This window comes from Bombus fervidus, chromosome 16 (genome assembly GCF_041682495.2).
Source record: "Bombus fervidus isolate BK054 chromosome 16, iyBomFerv1, whole genome shotgun sequence".
Classification (NCBI taxonomy): Eukaryota; Metazoa; Arthropoda; class Insecta; order Hymenoptera; family Apidae; genus Bombus; species Bombus fervidus.
In genome coordinates, this window is record NC_091532.1 from 1533901 (window position 1) to 1555308 (window position 21408).

Sequence of the window (21408 nt, forward strand, 5' to 3'; positions counted from 1 at the left end):
ACATTTGCTTTTGCTGGTAATTATTTTCTTTAAATAATTGCTTTTTAGATTATTTGAAAACCTCAGAATTTTCCAACATTTATAACGAACCGAGCGAAATAAAGTTTCAAAGGTTTATTAGATTCTGATCTTTCGTCTTCCTCGAATCTGAGAACCGTATGTCGAATCGCTGTTTGACCAAGGTCACTTTTACAACCATCGTTTAAGACGAACATTACAAACACTCGATTGAACCGAACACCCGTAGACGAAACAAAGACCAGAGATACCCGCCTCTCCTATTTTTCCCATTCTAAGGAATTCATTGCGCAAAACCATCAATCGTTAAACAGATTTCGACGCGATAGATTTATCTTCTTCTTCCAAAACCCTCCGCTAGTCGTGTACAGAATACGAACAAGAGGAACGAATCGTGAATCATAATCACGTGGTTTAAATATTAGTATTATTAAACTATCTGATTCTTCGATCCGTATCCTGGCACTCGATAGTTTCATTTAATTCAGTTCTACTCGTCACACCCGGTATTACTACGATATTGGTATAACTATAAATGAGAAATCCCTATTAAAGACTATGTCTCAGGAAATGAAAACAAATTTTGATAGCGTAAAGTGTCTTCAAGTAAGTAAGAAACCGAGTGACATATATTTACAGAGGGGTAAGGAAGAAAATTAATTAAATGAAGTCCCACAGGCTATACTGAAACTTGCACGATGTAACGTAATGAGGTTTCAAACTAGTTTTGAAAGTCGATATCGAGCTATTATACGTTTTTCAATCTTAATCTTGGTATTTTAAATTGCGCACAAAGTATCGAAAACCATGGACAGCCTTGTATCGATCTGTAAACCCTGTATGGGAAAACGAAACAGCACAGATATTTTATTTATTAGACAGGATGTGATTGACGTATTGACACTGTCACGAACACGGCTCCTCCTTGAAAAACGAGGTAACGATATTCCACGCATTTGAAATGCGACACGAATCTGTATGCTCGAAAGCTGTTGAAAAATGATTTGCGTAAAATTCGTTTTAACGAGATCCAGGACCTTTTTCTTTAAAGTTGAAACCTCGTAACCTCCGTTATGACAGATATTTGCGAGCAGGAAATATGACAACGATTTCGCATTGCATGTTTTATGCAACATAAACATTGACACAGGTCGCTGGAAACTGGATCGTTTTTGAGAAGATTAAACTCGCGGTTGGAAAGGTAGAAGAGAAACGTTATCTAAAATATGATAAATAGAAAGAGTATATAGAAATGGTCGATTTCATTAAAATTTGAAGAAACGATGGAATGGAAATTTATGCAAATCAATGCATTATCTACTGTACACGTTTCGATCGTAAGAGTAATTCTGTGTTTAACTTCCTTTAATATTCAATCACGTTAAAAAGAAATTAGACATATTTTCGATATATGTAAATTTATCAATCTAAATAACGGTATATGAAATAATTTATCTATCGCAGATCTCGCGGCTAATTTAACGTTAAAACTCGTAATTCATAGAATCCATAAATTTCCATAGCAATTTTATAGATTTTCGGGGATTCTCGACGATTTAAAGGATCTTTTATGAAATATATGGATAAAGGTTTATATATTCCTTTGCATTACGCACTTTGTTATATAGATCGTTTCGTACAAATTTTTAACAAATGTCAAAATACATTTTAAAACAATCTTATAACCGCGATAATTTTTGATAAAAAAGATTATGAAAAAAGAATGGATAAGTAATTCTTAACATTTCAAACAATTCGTACCGATAAATGCAAATAATATTTATATATAAATCGCTTACGTCTATAAATTATGACATTTCAAATTATACAGGAAAATAAACTGTTTCGAGAGAAGGATTAGACACGGAATAATAAAGTGACAATAAATTATAACGTATACAAATTTGGTTGGACGCGTCAGTTGGATGGCATTATTGCACATTCATTCGCAAAAGCCGATTTGTTCCGGCAAAACTGATACGCTTAACTCAACAAAATCCTAAATTCACGATCGTAAATACCTCGGATATCTGGATCGTGTTCATTCCACGGCCAATCGGCTATTGGAACGGGAATTCGGCCTCTGATTTAACATCGAACCAGTCTTTCGTTCTCCTTTGTATTTGCTAACGGAGGGTTCAGCTTTTTCGTTAATTCCAACAATTACAGTTTCCGACTTACATTTTCAGCTTTATCGAAGTTTTCGTTGTTTCGGTAAAGGAGATATTTTATCAAAGAATTGAGGAATATAATATATATGCCCAATTATATATGCCCAATTATATATGCCCAGGTGATAAATGATAATATTCGAAAACAATTAAACGTGAGATAAATCTTATCGAACAAGATCAAAGCGTTACACGATCGAAACATCGATATTACGAGAAGTTGAATTTCTACAAAAAAAAAAAGTTGTTCGTCTTACGGAATCTTACGATAATAATAAAATATTTTAGCTTCTGTCAGTTACGTAACAATGTACGTATTATACGCGCAATTTGGGTAGACGGTAACGTTAAAAGTAGAAGCGAAGAAACGTCAAAGATGTCTATTTTTGTATCACGATTTTAAATACGTACTTGTATCGAATTTTAAATAAAATGATTCGATGGTCAAGTATCATAATGCGTTGCGCTCTTCTGTGAAAATACGAGGAACGCGTAATGGTCGGCCCGAAAATCGTATTCCGGTCCAATTTTCGGAGAAGCATTTAATTAAAACGTTGAACGACGCTTGTTGACCCGTGTCTAATGATCGCGCGTAAACAGGCAACAATGAAACGTATTGCCGTTGTTGGTACAACGAGTCTTTATGATTAAATCACACACAACGCGCCGTCGAATCGGACGTATTCTCGCGTCGATAGACACTCGCCATTTAGTTAATAAATACGCGCGTTTATAAAATGTCCGAACGAGATCGTTATAACGAATTCAAAGAGAAAGATGAAAGATCTTTGTTCGCCTAATGATTCAATTATACGAGCCCGAGTTATCACGAATAACGTTTGAAACGATGGTTTCACAGTTTTGTATATTTTGTTCAAACGAGCAAAGCTTCCGTGGCAATATCATTACCTTTTGCGCGTAAAATCTTAACTTTGTAAAATGCTGTTCGTTCAAAGTGTACGATAAGGTTTCAAAATTCGATAAGAATCTGACTGACGCCAAACATGTTCTTGGATTTTCTTTCAATGGAACGCGTGGAACTTTACGCATTCAAGATCAACAAAGTCTCGGGGCTGAAGCTGCGTAAAGTTTAATTTCGAAAAGCCAGTGACCATTTATCGCCTTTCTCACGTGTTGTCGACGGCGACCGGAACAACTTGGACCGCTGCTCGAAACTTGAAATTGAAAAAGTTCACGGGAATATCGGCCTCGAAATTCGCATTATTTTGATACGCGTCCACGAATCGTGTACACCACGATCAATCTTCCTGCCTCTACGACCTCCATTTAAAATCCGAAAGTTACACGAATTCTTGTTGGCGACATGTGGCAAACTTTTTGTTGAAATCGTTCGGGTTAGGTTATACTTTACGATGGAAAAGTTTAGTCGTCGTATTTCGTGCGAAAAACGATTAAGAAAGTGTCTGTACGTTCTTTTCTTCTTATCAACTATTTAACGCTTATCGGTAAATACCGTGTCTGGTAACTATTGCCAGGCAAGTAGTACGAGCACATGTTAGGTCAGACACGCGTAGCACACGTTCAATTCCGTTCTTCCTTATACGTATGCTCGTAATATTAACTTAATCTTTTTAGCTTACTCGAGTCTTCATTGGTTATTAAATTTGTGTTTTCATAATGTTTATTTAGAATTAAAGGTACGCTTTGGTCATAAAAATTCGACTGTTCGTAACGAACGAAGTCAGAAAGAAGGGTCGTTTATCAACGTCGAGCAGGAAACTTTCCTTGATTCGATGGTTGGCATTGCCTGTGGTCGCGAGCACGTTCCGTCGCCCCAAAACCGGAATTTGATTTTCAACGGGGAAAATTGTGGTGACACGGTGAATTTCAAGCGTCCATTTCACGCTCGTGCCAAGGGCGAAACACAGAGCTCCGGTAAACTTGGCGAACTCTGATCCTCTATTCGCCGGGATATTAAACGTGAATGTAATTCGGCGCGTATCGGCAGTAATTAGATATAATATTTAATTTCGTGTATCGCGTTCGTTAATAATTTATCGTTGATCGGAATATATATTTTTTGCTAAATTAAATTTTAATTCTCTGATTAAATAGGCGAATGTGGCAATTCTCGCTGTTGAATTTCCACAATTTACCTAATCCATGCCATTTCTCACTTTGCCCGAAACAAAATTTCTCCTATGGTAATCTAGTATCGTCCATTTCTCAGGGCGCGTGTTTCGCAACGATATCGACGACCTGCTTCATAAATAAAAATGGACAAGCAAAGCCAGATCCGCTAACTTACAGACGAGTATCTTATCGACTTGCGTGCTGCCGCATATATATGTCTATATATATTACGGAATGCGCGTTTCGCGCCAACCTTAATGACCGTCACAGATTCTGCAAGGGGTTCTAGAGCTGACGGATTTAACGTTAGTATCGTGCCGAAGCATGATAAAATCGACCGTGGTGCCGTATTCAATAACGAATAAACGTAACGGCAGCCTTTTCTCGGGAGAAAAGTTCTTTCCCTCTCTCTCTCTCTCTCTCTCTCTCTCACTTTCTCTGCCTCTCTCTATACTCCATAGGATTCAAGCGCGATCCTTAAGATCCGCCCACTCCAACACCCTTCTCTATTCATATTTTTTTCTTATATTTCTTCTTTTTTGCCTCTCTACCTTTTTTTTCATAACGTTGGATACGATCATCGCGAGCTTACTACTCGCTAGATTCACAAGAGGATCTCTCCACTTTGCCGTGACGACCAGCTATCCGAGGAATTCTTTCCTCTCCTCTGTAGTTTTTGTTCGAGCCTCGCTCGCTACCTTCTTCCTCGCGACTACCCTTTCTTTCCTTTTTCTTTTTTTTTTTTTTTTTTCTTTCTGCGAAGCTTCGATCCTTCGTGCATCGACTCTCTCAAAGCCGCTATCTTCTTCCCCCGTGGGACTTAATCGCTGCTCGTTCTTTGTAATAGCTCCTGAGAGATCGATGGAATCCTATTAGTTAGCCGGCTATTCAGTTTTTCTACTTCAAACTTAATAACTGCGAACGTCGAGCCGACGTGAAAGTCACGCCGCGATCGCCAGATTTGAAATTTTGTATTATATTTACGCGATGTTCGGCGTTTAGAGATTTCGAGCCTACGCTATCGCTCAAATTGTAGACGTATAGGCGTACAAGTGAGTTTAAAGTTTCGATTTTTGAAACTTTTGTATACAAATATCTGTAGAAGGAAGATCGAAAGCGATTTTACAATATTTCACGAGAATCCAAATTTCTGATAAAATTAGCATTTCAATTGCCTATCGTGTGTTTCTCTCATGACCTACATGTATATATCGCTAAAAATATAGGTTAACCACGCTTATGTTATATTAAAATATTTGCAATATTCCGCTGCTTAAGATGATGCAATAAAAAAAAAAAAAAAAGATATGTATATGTCGGAGACGAAGGGACGCCGGAGCCTTCCTTTTGGAATATTTGGGAAGGTCTCCAATACTCTGATCCAGACTTTTTATTATAGTCGTGCTTAAACAATAAAGCTGAGAAATAGCTGTTTATGAGTTAAGTCAATTACGATTATCCGAGATTTATGACAGTGGGCCTGGACTCGAAGTGACATAATGGGTCACTGAACGTAGCCACGGTCACGGGAGGGACGTGTACCTAACAGAGGTATAAAGTGACTAAGTAACTCTCCCTAAAAACAGGGATTGACCCGAGGAATACGGAGAGGAGTATATAAGGGCAGTTCCACTTGGACCGGGGTGCAATCCGATAAGTTCGACTAGCCCAGTGAACACGTACATGGAATTCCTAATCGCAATCGTATAGACATCCTAATCGCATAGACATCTCGATCACTCGATTATCGATATCACTTGTTAACTTTTGTAATACATTCCCATAAACAAACATCATCTGGTATAAGACAACTGTGGACAACTAGCAGCAAGACTCATTACACGCCACGTTTTCCAAAGATGATCCGACATATAAATATACGTATATGTATATAGATTGGAGTAAAAAAATTGTTGAAGTATTGATTTAACTAGGATTAAATATCCGTACTATCTCACTATTTAATCTACACAATATACTTTCACTTATTCATCATCAACTAGTCCAAAGAATAAGATAAAAATATAGAAATTGTGAGAAAAAAAATAGATCGTTTTATTGGGATAAAATAATTGGAATATTTCACTATTTGAACTTCACTCAGCCGAAATCAATTTTTCATCGTGGTATTATCAAATTATCCTCAATGATATTCAACGCTTTCGAACATCGATGATTAACGTTAGACCGATGAGAAGTCCAATGTCATAGTCGTTCCTCGCCATTCACCGTAACGTTGTTTAACAACGCTGTAACCGACGATCGAAAAGGATCGTTCGTCAACTTTTCACAGTGGATTAGCTGGGAACGTCAGCCACGCCCGACTGATTAAATTAAAACAACGATAATTTAATTAAGCTCTAGCTGGGTCGTGGAACCCTTAATCATCATCGTCGCCGCTTTACCGCCCTTACTTACTTCTCAATGATTAATTACGCGTCGAAATTCGTTTTGTAATCGTCTGCAAATTCACATCCGCAACGACGACTAATTAACCGGGTGGATTGAATTTATGCACGCGGCGGAGGAGATGTCCGGAAAAGTGGAGAATTAAAAGTTGCCGGAGATAAATAGCGGACGAGTCGGTGGCAACTAAAAGTTAGCAATGCGTAGTGCAACGAAATTTTGGTCCTCGTTCGCCTGTCGCTACCCTCCATGGAGATAACGGCGTAGCCGTTTCAGCAAAATTGCCACATATCGCTTTCCAAGTATTTTGTTTCGTTTCGTCGATCTTTTGATCCGTATAAAGTACCTTAGTTTTGATATATTACTGAATATCTCAAAAGAGATATATTTATTCAGATAAAATCCTTCTCGTAATGAGAAAGAAAAAAAAAAAAAAGTAATTTTCGTTAGAAAAACTCGTAAGCAAAGATCGTACGTAATAAAGAAGCAATCGCAGTTTCACGTAGTTTCGCCGTCGCTGAAACGACGAGACGTTGTTTCATCGCGCGATAAGGCGTACAAGAGAGATTCTAATCGGATAACGCGACGTACAATGAATCGAATAAATATTACCTCTTATCGCATAGGCGTTTCTCGAAACATCAGCCGAGACCGTTATCACTGTGCCCTTTCACCGGAATTTATCCATGCTCCGAGACGATAATTAAATGCCACAGCACGCTCCGTTTATACACGCTCTCTTCTTTTTGTATCTTATTCTGCAACGCTGCGTACAGTACAAGCGACTGCGCTGAAACTAGGATTGGTTTTACGAAATCTGGGCCACTCCTAACCAGATCCGCAAAAGCCATACATGAACGTTGATTCGTTTCGTTTTTTCCCCCCCCCCCTTTTTTACTACATATGTATGTATGTTTTTCTTTCTAAAATTCCTGTAAACGTGTATATAATATAGATATGTGCCTACGTATGTACGTGTATATTCCTACGGAATTAATTTTCGATACAGATTAAGAGCTGATGGTATTTTTCCAACCAGAGTGAACGAAAATAGAGACGATGAACACGTACAAGGAACGATAAACCTTGTGAAAAGTGAAATTTTGTTGGTGTACGTGCACGTATACACGACGTATGTTCGACGCATAGTCTCAGCGAGATTTCGCGAAAACTCAGCGCGAACTAACGTGGAGTACGCGGTAATTCGGCACACCGGTGCCTGCATTGCGAGTGTAAAATTGGCGGGATACAATTCGCTCGTGAAACAACTTGATTTCAGCCCTAAACTACCGGACACCGCAGCGATGTTATTGTTCCGCGTGAAAAAGTCGCTTATATTCAGGAATTCGCACAGCGAATTAAGACTTTTATGCGGTTAGTAGGTACGAATATTTTACAACTTATCCGCTAACGGCAAATGTATAGTAGTATTACACTATTTGATGTACATTGTATATGAACGTTTCGATATCGAAATATTTAAATATCTAAATTCTTCTAACGTTACAAACAAACTAATATATTTCAATTAAAATATTGTAGGCTATGAAACTCGAAATAATCTAATGATGTAACGATTTATAGAATTATAGAAAAATCCAACAACGATAACATTTTAGGTAAGGAAACTACAAGTTACAGATATTTTTCTTTCTTCCTGATTTCTATCCTCTATTCATCTTTCCTTGTATTAGGTTGTCCGAAATGTTTCTTTCGTTTAACAAGGAAATAATAGACGCTCAATGTTTTTTGTTTTATATTAATTTATTGAATTATGCACGAACATAATGATAGAAATAGAACGAAATGGATCATACCTAATTGAATAAAATAATATAAAACAGAAATTGGTGTTCATCTATTATCACCTTATGAAACGAAAGAAACTTTTCGGACAACCTAATACACGAGGGGTCTTACCAACGCAAACGTGCGTAGATTTAATTAATATCAATTCATTGAAAACAAAGAAGAATTTATTGTCACGTAACCATCGAAGAGAAACTACGTAAGTCCGCGTTCAGGGTGTAATTGTTGCATATCTCGCGTTGTCGCTAAACAAAAACGGGATGGCCGCTCTTTTTCCTTGCCAGTTCATTGCACATCGTTCGCTATGAAACCGGTCGCTAATTAACTTGTAACAAAGCAATGTGATACAGGATGTTGTCAATAACAGTTATAGCCGAATGTACGGAACATTATTAATCCGAAATCAAAGAGGAACAAAGTGCGTGCTTCGCGTGTATGTTGCACTGGCTCGAGGTTATTGTGACGAGAAATTAAACGCAGTCTAAGCTCCGAAAGCAAATTGACCTCGATGGACAGGACAACGAGCGTACAGCGACTCACAAAAGCATCCGAAGTTATTATATTGGTAGATGACAAAAAGCGGCCCATTTTTGTGTAGTTCAAGCACCAGAAATATCTATGTGACGTTATTCTATAGCTTTCGAGGAATTATAAAAGCATAATTTTTTACCTACGATATAACGGCAAAGTTATAGAAAAAACGCAGTTTCTTCGAACAAGAAATTGGAACGGATGGTACGAAGGAAATTAACCTACAGGTGAAAATAAGTAGAAAATATAAAATAAGATATTTTCCCTTTGAAATTCCGTTTTCGATAAAATTATGCACTAAGTGAACATCTTATTGTTTATTCGCTCATATTCAATGAGGAATTAGTTAAGTTCGTATATCTTTGACAAATTTCCAATTTATTTTCATTGCAGCCGAATGAAAAATTTTATTTGATAATTCAATTCGTAGTAACGCGAGAATTTTAAGCTGGCGAGTTTGCAAACGTTCTATCGACACAAGGAAAAGAAATGTTGTGGTTTGGTAATAGAAGTCCGTAGTGAATTACTCGAGTTTCGTTGATCCGCCTCTCGTTACAAATTCGATTCGCTGTAACGAGAATTAAAGCACCTGCCGCGGCGTTTATTTCAGAATTGTCGGAGCTTTAATCGAATATTTGTTGAATATGACTGCTCGAAACACGAGAGGATCGAGAGGTTTCCATTCGACGTGCTGGTCGAAAATATGTACGACGTTTGTGTTTGGTTTCTGATCTCGATGATATATCTGATTTCGTAAGAATACTTAAATATTGCTGTTTGTCGTTCGAAGAAGTAAATATCTCAGGCCTTAGAATACTATTGTAACTTGAAATTATACAGAAAATAATGTAGGATTTCAATTAAAACTTGGATAGCTCATTCGTCATCGAGATGCGTATTGAAAGCATTTATTAAAAGTTAATTAAAAATATGTGTTTCCATTAAAAGAAATATAACGAATATTTCGTGTATGTTCCCAACCTGACGAATCTCCGAATTTTATTTAATGAATATTATAAATGCGTATCTGTCGAAAGAATTCATTTAATGCCGGATTTCATTTGTATGAAATTAATAAAATTTCCCTACTCGCCATGTATTATACGCTTCTCTCTCTCTCTTTCTCTTTCGTCACTGTCCAAATATGTTGCCTGCCGTTATTGTATAATTCATTAATACGTTCCCCGGGAAAAATAAAAATTAAGAAAGAATTCATACTCCATTAATTCGAACAATCAGAAAATTCTGCATAACGAAATTTACACGTAAAGCGAAATGCTCGAGCAATCGAATTGACGAGTTTCATTTCAATATAGGCAAAGTGAGATATTAGAAGACTGCAGGTATTTCATAGCAGAGAAAAAATAGATAAACAAGCGTAAGATTCGTTATCGAATTATAACGGGTGTTATAAATTAAATGATGCAATGTTGTTTCGCTTATCGCAGATCCTTCGATTTCGCTGAATAAAAAATAAATCATTGTTAAATAACCGAAGACAGGAGATATTAAATTGTAAACCGCTGACGCAGTATTTCGACGAAGGAACGAAGACAGATGCGACGAAATAACGAGCTTATATGAAATATGTTGGGATACGGTTGCGGTAGATGCATGTTCCGACGAATTCGATATCTACGCTCAAACAATCAACTACATACATATGTACATATATAGATTCTTATAAGTAAGTGCATCTCGGTCTCCAGATGTTTCATTCGTCGGAACAACACTTTGTCAGAACACGTTCCACTGTAACTGTAGCCGTAAACTAAAGAAAAGTAAGAGAAATGTGAAAAGAGAAGCAAAAAATCGAAGCAAGGAACGCCAGATTCATTTTCAGTTTCATAAATTCTAAGAAAGAGTCACGTAATCCACGATAAAGCCGAGTCGGTGGAACACGCCGACGAAAACTAAATTGAAAGTGCAAAAAACAGACGAACGAAGTGGTTGGTTTTGACGCGAGAACTCGCAGACAGGTGAAACCAGCGAACGTGGATGCTAATTAGCGCGGAGATGTCACCGGCGGTGGAAACAGGGCAGGCCTGATGGTAGTAGATAGGAGTCGCCGTAAGTGCCATAATCTGCAAGAGTTTAAGGGGGATTAAATAATAAAACACGCTCATTACACGAACAACCTTCGCCCATGATCCCGCGAAATTGTTTGTACGTGCATGCGCTCTTCTCTCGTTGCGACGAGAACGTCGCAACCTTTCTAAAGGAGGATGACACCGAATCATTGAAGGGAAGCACCGTAGAAATACTGAAAAGAAATTTTGTTTGCTAAGTTAAGCGAATGAAATAGCACAAACAAAACTGGGTATAAACTCCTGGGACTCCATCCAGACTCAAAACTGACATGGACACGGCGCATACACGAAAGGATACAGATAGAAAGTAAAGTATCATGAGACACACATTGGCACATACGAAATGGAATTACGCGAAGATCTTCAAATCCCCATTGTAAAGGAGAAAATTCAGCGAATATCAGACAGTTACGAAACAGGAACGATAAACCACCCATACGCGCTAGCCGATACACTGTACGCTGACAGTACCGTTAGGAAACTGAAGAAGAAAGAGGACCTGGTGACGCAAGAAGAAATATAAATACATTCTTGTAATAGCGTTGATCCGATGAAATTACCATTAACAATTATGCCGATTCTTCACTTCTAAGAAAACTCTACATCTGGTCTTTAGTTTTCTCAAGCACCGAAGCCATCGACAGCGCATAGACGAAAGACTGCGTCGAAGGCAAACCATAAACGGTACACATGCAACGTTGGCTTCAAGGTTTTTCAGTCTGGACCAGCTCGTATTGTATTCCAAACTTTGTACTTACACTTTAATATTCAAAAAAATATATATTTTCTACCTTGCAATTTATTCACATACATCCAATAACCTTAACAGTTATCAACAAAGGAAAAGAAGAAAGTTAAGCAAGAAACCCTCGAACGATGATTCCAGGAATTAGTTAGGTGAATTTAACGTGTTGGTCGGAAGAGGTAAATAACGTTTGAAACGTAAGGGAAGTTTGCTTGGTGAAGCGAACGAACAAAATCTTTCACCTTTGAATCACTCTCAGTAAAATCTTAAAATTAAAATATTAATTCTCGTTTAAACGCGGATGTTGCGACATAAATACCTTGACAATCATCACGAAAGAAAAAAGCGAATTTCATATTGAATCTTGAGATAACTTGGAGAGATTAATTTCAAAGTATGATTAAATATTCCTCTTATTAAATAGAATTCATGGTACGTAAGACATAGCAAACGTGCTTTAAAAGTGATACAACTACGAACGAAGATCACCAACGTAGGAAAAACACGATAAATCCACGTTTCTTGATTTTCTGATCTTCGTCGATTAGCACGATCGAAAGGAAGAAGATTTATTATGAAACTGAAATATTATACAAGTGCACGAAGTTTGATAAAATTATTAAAGATATAATTGATGTTATAACAATTAATATCTTGAAAATGTTTATTTTCTCTCTTATTTCGAATTATCTCGTACTGTCAATCCATGATTGTTGATTCGCTTATTATAAGCACGGTAAAATTGATTCGGTTCGCGTTAACCCGACGCTGAAAATCGGATAACAACGAAATACTATGAATATCGCTGGCACTGTTTTATTCGATCGATCTCCATTTAAATTCGCTAAATGTTATTACCGATGTACATATATCATTTCCACGAATCTTATTTAAGCAATTATCCATTCATGTTCAACGTCCGTGAGTTATGAATTAATAAATAGTCCTGCGGAAGAAACAAGGATTCCAACAATGCTTTCACAAAAAAGGAAGCTATTTTAATACCAATTAATTTCACATATCGATATTTAATGTCGTAAAAGTACGATACCGATATTAATATTTCACATACTGCTAATTGCTAAATTTTACATACATATTGACAGACAGGTATCATTTATTCGTAAACATCTGGAGAACGGTACTCAAATCGAAACGATGCAAATTTCTTTTTAAATTGTTTACGATCACAGAAGTTGATTACTGATTATAAATTACAATGAATTCATTAGCTTCTTAATAAACTTGCAGGGGAGGAATTTCCTTCTTTCTTTTTATCCAACATTTAAGACGTCAAAGCAGGTTTATTTCATTCGAACAATTTGTTTAGCAACAAGTATATATACAAATATAATTTGTCGCAAACAAAATTCGCAATAGTTGTACATGAAAATGAAAAAAGTCTTCCGCCAGCTTCTCAACTTTTTACATTTCGATGTAATAAAATCGTTTTTTTTTTCAGCACACTGGACAAATCTTGCAATAGAAACTGGAACAGTGAAGTTATCGGTACGTTTTAGAGAAGGACACGAATTCCCCAGAATTTTCCTAGTATTTCCCTCACTCGGGGGAGAGGAAATTGCTGGTGCGCCGGGAAATCTCTAAAGGGAATACTGAATTCGAAATCTATAAAGGAGCCAGTCGTTTCGTAACTCGATCGTGTTCGGGCGATCGTATACGATTGTTTTATTCAAACTTTCAAGAGTAGTTTCTCAAAATTAGTTGCTTGTAACGTTCTGGTTATAGGTCCGCCGGGGTATTGATTTCGCTGCTGTAATACCTTCGTAAGAAGAATGATATCGGTTAGTAACAAACCAGAAAGACTGTTCAGCTGTAGTTAAACCGAAGAACTTTGATACGATCGTTTCTTCTTCGTTCAACTGCAGTAGAGAATCACGCGAGTTCTTCCTTTTCACTATCAAACTGACTTTGGATTTAAAGTTATTAGATATTGAGAAAAATTATTTTAAAGAGTGATATCGGTAGTTCTGAAAGCGAAATTATTAAAAGAGAAAGTAAGAAGATAGCGAATTTGGAACAATTTGCTTTTAATTTTAAGCTGAAGCAACTGATTCTGCTATCCATGATGCACTTGTCATGTTCTTTTCGCTAGATCGAATAAAATAAGAAAAAGAAATTTAAAGATCTGTAACCGGTTTTCTTTCTGATACTCGTTCCTTTTTTTTTTTTTTTTTTTTATCCTCCTATCTTATTGTTTCTCTTCTAATTTTATTTCACTGATACTTCAAATTACTTTCCGATTGTTATTTCGACGGCGAACGTAGCACCAGTTGAGACCTAACGTGCTAGCGAAAATAGACGAATGGAACGTCGCTTGATCCAGGTGAAAAGATAAGTCGAAATTACGGGCTTTAATCCGGTAAAGAATTCCGAGCAAGAGCACGGAAACACGTAAGCGAAATGTTTGCCGTTACAATCAAGGGGAATTAACGGAAGCGCTAAACCGAAGTAGCAAATTGCCGCTGTCAAAATGGAAGCTGAAGCACGGAAAACGTAGGAGAATATATTCTGGATTTTACTTCCATTTTAGTTTTTTATTCGGCAACAGGGCAGAGTAGAAGGAATCTGAATCCATTACATTGCTTTTCGTCGAAATATAAATTCTGTATTCTTCGTCGACCGAGAAAAATCCTCGGTTAAACAAACTATTCGACATCGTTTTTGACGTAGTAAATTTCATCGAACGTCAGCTCGTGTAGCAGAACCGGTTAATATTATGGAACGTTTTGTTTGATAGCGGTGACCGATCGATCCACGCGATGAACGACAAACCGAAAACTCCGTGAAATTAATGAGTCCTCTTTTTCATGGTGAATTAAATGCACGGACATGATGAGAAATCGATGGGGAAAGATAATGCGGCTGAGGAATTGTCGTAATTTCAGAGAATAATGGCCGACTATCGGACAGGACGGCTACGTGGAAAATGAAAATCGCGGAAAAAGTGGTTATTTACATGAGATTATAATTAAGGGCGTGTCATTACGGAAGCAGAATGTTCCTTGAGAACGGGCTTAATAGCTTCTGTAGTGGTTGAATTGTAAACTGACTTTATCATATTCTTGGTACAAATGTACCACGCGGTGCAAATGAAAAAGCGTTTAGCCTAGCGCGATTTTTGCCCTATAAAATACTCGAACGCCTAACAGGGTTATTTTTTCAAGACAGTTTTATGATTTTCACTGGAGGTTTGTAGCAGTTTTATAGATTTTCTGAAGCAATCATAGGGACTCGAGTGAAATTAACTTTCTGATACTTGCAAGAAGTTTCCCATTATTTCAATCGTTGGAACTTTTATAAACCAGTTTCAACGACTTGGACAATATTTCACCTCTGTCTCAACTTCCTTCGACCTTTTATATATAGTTAACTCGTCCACACACATCTCGTAGCATCGTAATCCGTAATTATATTTTTAATATAATCTTTAGGATGTAGAATATATATTGAGCGACCAAAAAAAAAAAAAAAGGCTAAGCCCTTTCTAATTTCCAGCATTTTTATAATTGCGGATTTTCTAAATTTTAATCCTCGATTACCCCTTTTTCGGACGATTAAAAGCTTCCCCCGGCGGTCGTCTGCTTCCTTTTCCTCTGCGAAAACCGGACAATATGGGCCTCGAAAAGATCCGGACTTCGGATAATGCGAGACGATGGTTCCCATTGTTCCAAACGTAAGAGAAAATTCTCGAGAATAAAAAATTTGCTTTAATAATACGTGAAAATGAGAATCACGTCCAAGAGGCTAAATAGTAGCGTAGAATTATTTTTGCTAGATTCTCAGTTAGCTCCAATGGCAAAGAAAATTGACAATTTTGTTATGCTGATAGTAGAGAGAGAAAACGTAGAATCGTGGAAACTAAACAAGCGATGTCGTAGGTATCTTTTGGCGTGATGTCGAATCTAGCGAAACGAAAAAACGAATAGTCGAAGAATAAATATTATAAGTAGACTGCGGATGCAAATTTCTATTTTATGTAAATTTACATTTTTTTGAACACCACCGAAGGGCAAAAATTTGTTTCGTCTATGAAATATAACAACGAGAATTTTATTTCCAACATTTTATATATTTTCCAATACTAAATGCGTTCTATATATTTTACACAAGTGTATAAATATTCACGGTCTAGTTATGAATAATTAAATGTTGATATTTCGATGTCGAGACGTATTGCAGTAAAATAGTTCAAAGAGAGATTATAGATAATTTCGTAAATATAATAATCTATCCAAACAAACGTGTGTATCTAAAGTAATTTTTTTTATAATTAATTACGTATACTATTTATCGTGCGTGAATAGTTATCCTCTCTGCTTCTTCGTTATTAATCGGATGCTTTATTTCAAAATTAATGGCAGATTCATAAATTCGTTAAACGTTAACAAAGCATAAATGATTCTCCATCGAGCACGCGATCACTCCATAAATTTGATAGAAGAACGTTTCTCAAAACGTTAACAAACTACAAAAATTCCCCGCAATTCCGTTAAAAACGCGAACGCTTCATAAATCTCGACGTTCGTTTCATAAAAGCGAGATTATAAGGAAACTTTGTTTCCATTGCGTAATCTCAACGAATAAAGCTTTGAACGATGACGTCTCTTCTCCTCGCGTGGCTGTCAACTTATGAGAGATTGCAAATTTCTCTCGTTTCCTCTTTTCTCTCCTTTCCACCTGATAAACACGTCTCACGTATACAGAAAAAAAAAAGTGGAGGAAAACAACTCGAAGCAAACTGAGAGCAACAAAGTGAGCACTGTGAAAATTCACTTCCATTCCGTTAGGAATTATTTCCGCGAAAATCTGCGTGCGCGCGCTTACGTAAAAGAAATATCAAATATTTCTTTATGGACGAGCCGATGTTTTCGCGCGAAATCTTCGTATCTCGACAGCCACTAAATTCATTTCGCTTTTAATGCGGCGAACATTTTTGATGATCGCTGCTTTGATCGGTTTTTTGTTTGAATTTCACGGTGAAAAGGGAAGGGAAAACAGCGTTGGCAGAGTGAAATAAAATATATACGGTGGACAATCAGAGGCAAATTTTGACGAATTACATTCATTGGCCGAATCGTTATTGCTTTTGGACTCGGTAAATTTTTATTCTGCGCCTTCTTCGAATCACGAATAATTGACGAGATTCGTTTTCGAGGTTAAATTAAAAAAGTTTGAATTAATTAACGAACTGAAATTCTTCGCCAACTTCTTTCCACTGATTTTATTTCTGGTAATTTATTTGGTAACTGTACGGTGGGCAATGAATGGCGCACACAGTAATTTTTTAATCGATATTTTCAACATTTGCCCACGAGACAGTAATCCCTGGAAATGAAAGAGCGAAGTAATGGAAATAATACTTTGTGCTTCTATCATGACGGAGTATTTCTTTTGGTAAATTGTACAGCTCCGTGAAAACAATCGTAAAATATCAGAGTGGATTTCCAATGTCACAAGCGTTTATGACTGCAGCAACAATTTCTTGTATTCTCTTCTTGGATTACGAAATGATCAAACAACGGTAACAGAAATAATTTGTCATATCAAACATTAGTTTTCGATATTTAGAGGAATAATCGCGAATATTTAATCGAAAGCAATCGAACGATCCATTGAAAAATTTTCTACTTCGCCGTCGCAGCGTGACGCTATTTGGACGAGAACAACGAACGGGAAGAATTTTTAATTTCGCAAATTACGGTACAGGAATGCGAGTCGCGTCTCTGATTTATATCAACGCGCACGCATACATTAAAAGCACGTGTGTTAATTAGAGAAAAGAATGGCAAAGGGAAAAGCAAGGAAAGAAAAGAAACAGTTGAGAAGAAATCACAACTCGCGTGTATTCTGTGAATACAAAGTTCATCGAAATATGATTTGCGAATTATTCGCGAGTTTTATCAGTTGTTTTTCGGGAATATTTAAATTACTAACGTTAGGGGAAATTATATTCGGCCAAGCATGGTACAATAAACTTTTCTTCATGAGAAATCGATATTCCCATTATTAAGTCGTCCAACTGGCCGAGTTTCAAGAATATTTTGCGGTACGAATTCGAACGAGCTGTCGAATTACACGCGAAGTTCGATAGTATTAATTAATTAAGCGGAAACGAACTACGAGGTTTGCGAGTGAATGTGATTGGAATGAAAGTAATCGAAATCTGTAAAACTTCGAAGATAACTTGCGATGGGCACGAGCCATACGCCAACGTGTCCATAAAGTCACGGCACGTTTGCTGTGAATTCCTCGTAAGCTCTATTAATTTGAGTTTTCATATTTTCCGGATTTTCAAGGGCTTATGCTAAAGCATAGCTTTTCTGTTCGAGATATTCATACGGACTAAGCTACCTGGCCAAGGAGTTAGCGCTCTATCATCCGACGGTAAGGACCGGGTTTAGTTCAAATCTTTGATATTATCATAGAAAGTACCGTATATCTTTAGAAATTTTTTGATCGACGATATAACATTTATATTCGATAGTCGGCCCAAGGGAAACATTCTTATTAATAGTGTAAAATAACACAGCTACTATTCGAGGAATTTCCCCGTAAATTGCAAATAAAAATGGCATCACCCCAATCCTAAGCAATATCTCAGAAAACACATCAGCGAGGAAGCGATAAAAAGGACAGACTGAAATAATATTAAGGAGGACAGTCGTCATCTGCTGCCGTATCCTTGGAACCGTCTCCATCTTCGAGTTTCCACGTCATAGTAGGTAAATAATAATTGTAATAAGTCACGAAATCCCTGTTCGTTATTTAAATGTTTCCGTTGCGGACGAACACAGGGAGAGAACTGTTTCATCGTAGTTGTAATTTCCTCGAGACGATACGAAACAGCAGACGAACGGACCTGTTCCACGTTCTTTTAACGATCCAAATAATTATAATCTGACTGTACAACATGTGTACAACGTGTAATCGCGCTTTACCGAAAAATGGTCAAAGGCGACGAATTTCAGAGAGGATATTTCTAATGCCCCTCGCTATGTGGATGTTAGATATACAGAGTGTCGTAAAGTTTAACAGCCAAATATTGTAAATATATTCTGTAGATATAACCAAGTGACAAATGTTGTATATTTAAAGGCAGGTTATTTGGAACTGTATAAACAAATTAGAATAAAAATACAAAGTACGAGGGAGTAAAAAACGGTAATGGACTTACGATTACGATGCTATACGACAAGAATAGGTTTGCAATCGATATAATTATTAGCTATCGATACCCCGTTTCAAAATATTTATCGTTGCTGTCGAAATGAAACCGACGACAGTAACAAACCGAATCTCTAGAAATCTATTATTCTATGAAGCTCATTTTGCTTCATCCTGTCGAAATGAAACCGACGACAGTAACAAACTGAATCTCTAAAAATCTATTATTCCATGAAGTTCATTTTGCTTCGTCTCAATGAATCGATAGACTATTTGTATCAGCGCCACGCGTATGAATACTTGTTTGACATATCTTCCTTCTTTAAAACTATTAACACATAAAAATCCAGTATCGTGAAATATCGGACACCAAAGTGTTACTCTCTTTACTTTTCCTATTTTTATTATAATTTTTTCAACAAAATTTTAAATAATCAATATTTATACAGCGTCGTTTGCATGTGTATATTATAGCGTATATTAAGGTTAAATGAAAAAGTCTATGTAAATCAATCTTATTTTGTAGCCGACAGGCAAAAATTAATAATATATATATGTAACATGGTTTGCTGGATTATATTCACAAAATACACCGGCGAAGTTTGACTATTAAAGCCGGGTGCATCCTGTATATTTGAACGAACTCGTCGTGTCTCTTACAATAACGGAAATTTGGTCAGCAGACTCTCGGTGGACGAACAACGTGGTTTTCCACGCGGTTGGAACCTTCTCGCCTTCTCTATCGTCTAGTATGCTCTGCATTATTTACGAAACACATACATATACACGCGTGCTTAGCGCACCGTCCACTCCAACTGACCCAGATTAGCGTTATTGACATCCGCGCCAGTACAGCTTTCAAAAGCTCCGATTTCAAAGACTTCTCCGTACATTGATCAAGTAGAATTAGTCGCGGAAAATTTCTTGGTCATCGCCTAATACCGTGAAATTTCGAATATACGTATAATAATTTGAGGCTACTCGTTTAAGGCGAGTTCAACTTAAATTTAAAAAAACAAGAAAGATTTCAGATTGTTTCGTTACGTTCTATTGGGTTGGCAACTAACAAAATCCGCAATCGCTTAGTTGTCAACCCAATATATACTTCGAATCTGCTGCGTTCGTTGCACAAAGAAACGACGTAGCAATTAGAGGAGTGTATTTTCTCGATCCGTCCTTTACATTCGAGAGGCGTACGAAACCACGAAACAAGGAACAAGTCGCGAGAAAAGATCGATGGAAATTTTTCACGTCAGTCAGCGCTCATAACAGACACGGTGCATTGAATTTAAATGCTTCGTAATTCTCGCTACGATTACACGCGCGAAACGACGAATATCTATGCAAATCGCGAACAATTCGCAAGAATTCTTTCGGCCGGAGTCTTTCGAGCGCGTACACCTGCTCCCTCGGCGAAGAAACAACCTAATAGAGATTTTATTTTCTTTGGGAACGAAAGATAGCTTTAAAGAGACGCGTCGTGACAACGGGTAAATCGTATACCTTGTATGTATGTTAAATCGAAAGTCGGTACAGTTAGAATTCTCAATCGGTTTGCACTTTCGTTATAATCTCATACTCTGTACAAGATGCTCCAGTGATATTTATTTTATATTTATTTTCTGTAATCTTCTTTACGAACGCTAGTGTGCTCCTATTACCAATAATCTGGTAAAAAGCAACTTTTCTCACAAATTGAACGATAATTTAGCTGTGAGAAAGTTAAGAGACACCAGGCATATAGATAAACATATGGATACACAACTTTGTTTAAAAAAAATGATTCTTACAACTTCAGGAAGAAACAAGTGTATTCGTCCTTACTAAATAAGTAAATGAACGAACATATTCCCTCGATACTCGGCATGAGCAGTCGAAGCAGCTTCAAAGACACGTATTACGTGTTACTTAGCAGCGAATTCAAAAAATCCCTCGAGCGAACGATTCGCTAATTGTCTGCGTCAGCGAATTTTCACACGAGAAATGGCAAATTCTAACCGATCAAACAGATGTGTCTACGTAACAATTCCGTCGTCAACGTTTTACGCGAATGGCACGAAATGTACAGGAATAAAAAAAAAAGTGGTTTTATTTCTCGCCGGATAGTAAAGAATCGATTGTTCGCGCGCCGTAGAAACGGCGTTCTCTTCGACTTGTTTCGGGGACCAAGAAAGGTTTCCAGCGGACGTAAGTACGATGTCTGCAGAATCGCGACGATGTACACGAAGCATTATTTCACCGAGAAAACCGGTCGTTCACGAATGAAATCACCGGATGTTCACGATGGCACGATTTCGGTATCGACCTCGGCTAGAATCATCGTACTCGAATATAGAAATCCAGATCAAAGTAACCGGAT

The 21408-nt window shown here is 37.1% G+C and overlaps 1 protein-coding gene across 6 annotated transcripts in view; it reads right to left on the reverse strand.

Moving 5' to 3' along the window:
• LOC139995852 (neural-cadherin-like) overlaps positions 1-21408 on the reverse strand; it is a 242297-nt gene that overhangs the window by 65590 nt on the left and 155299 nt on the right. The gene's annotated exons all lie outside the window — the stretch shown is intronic.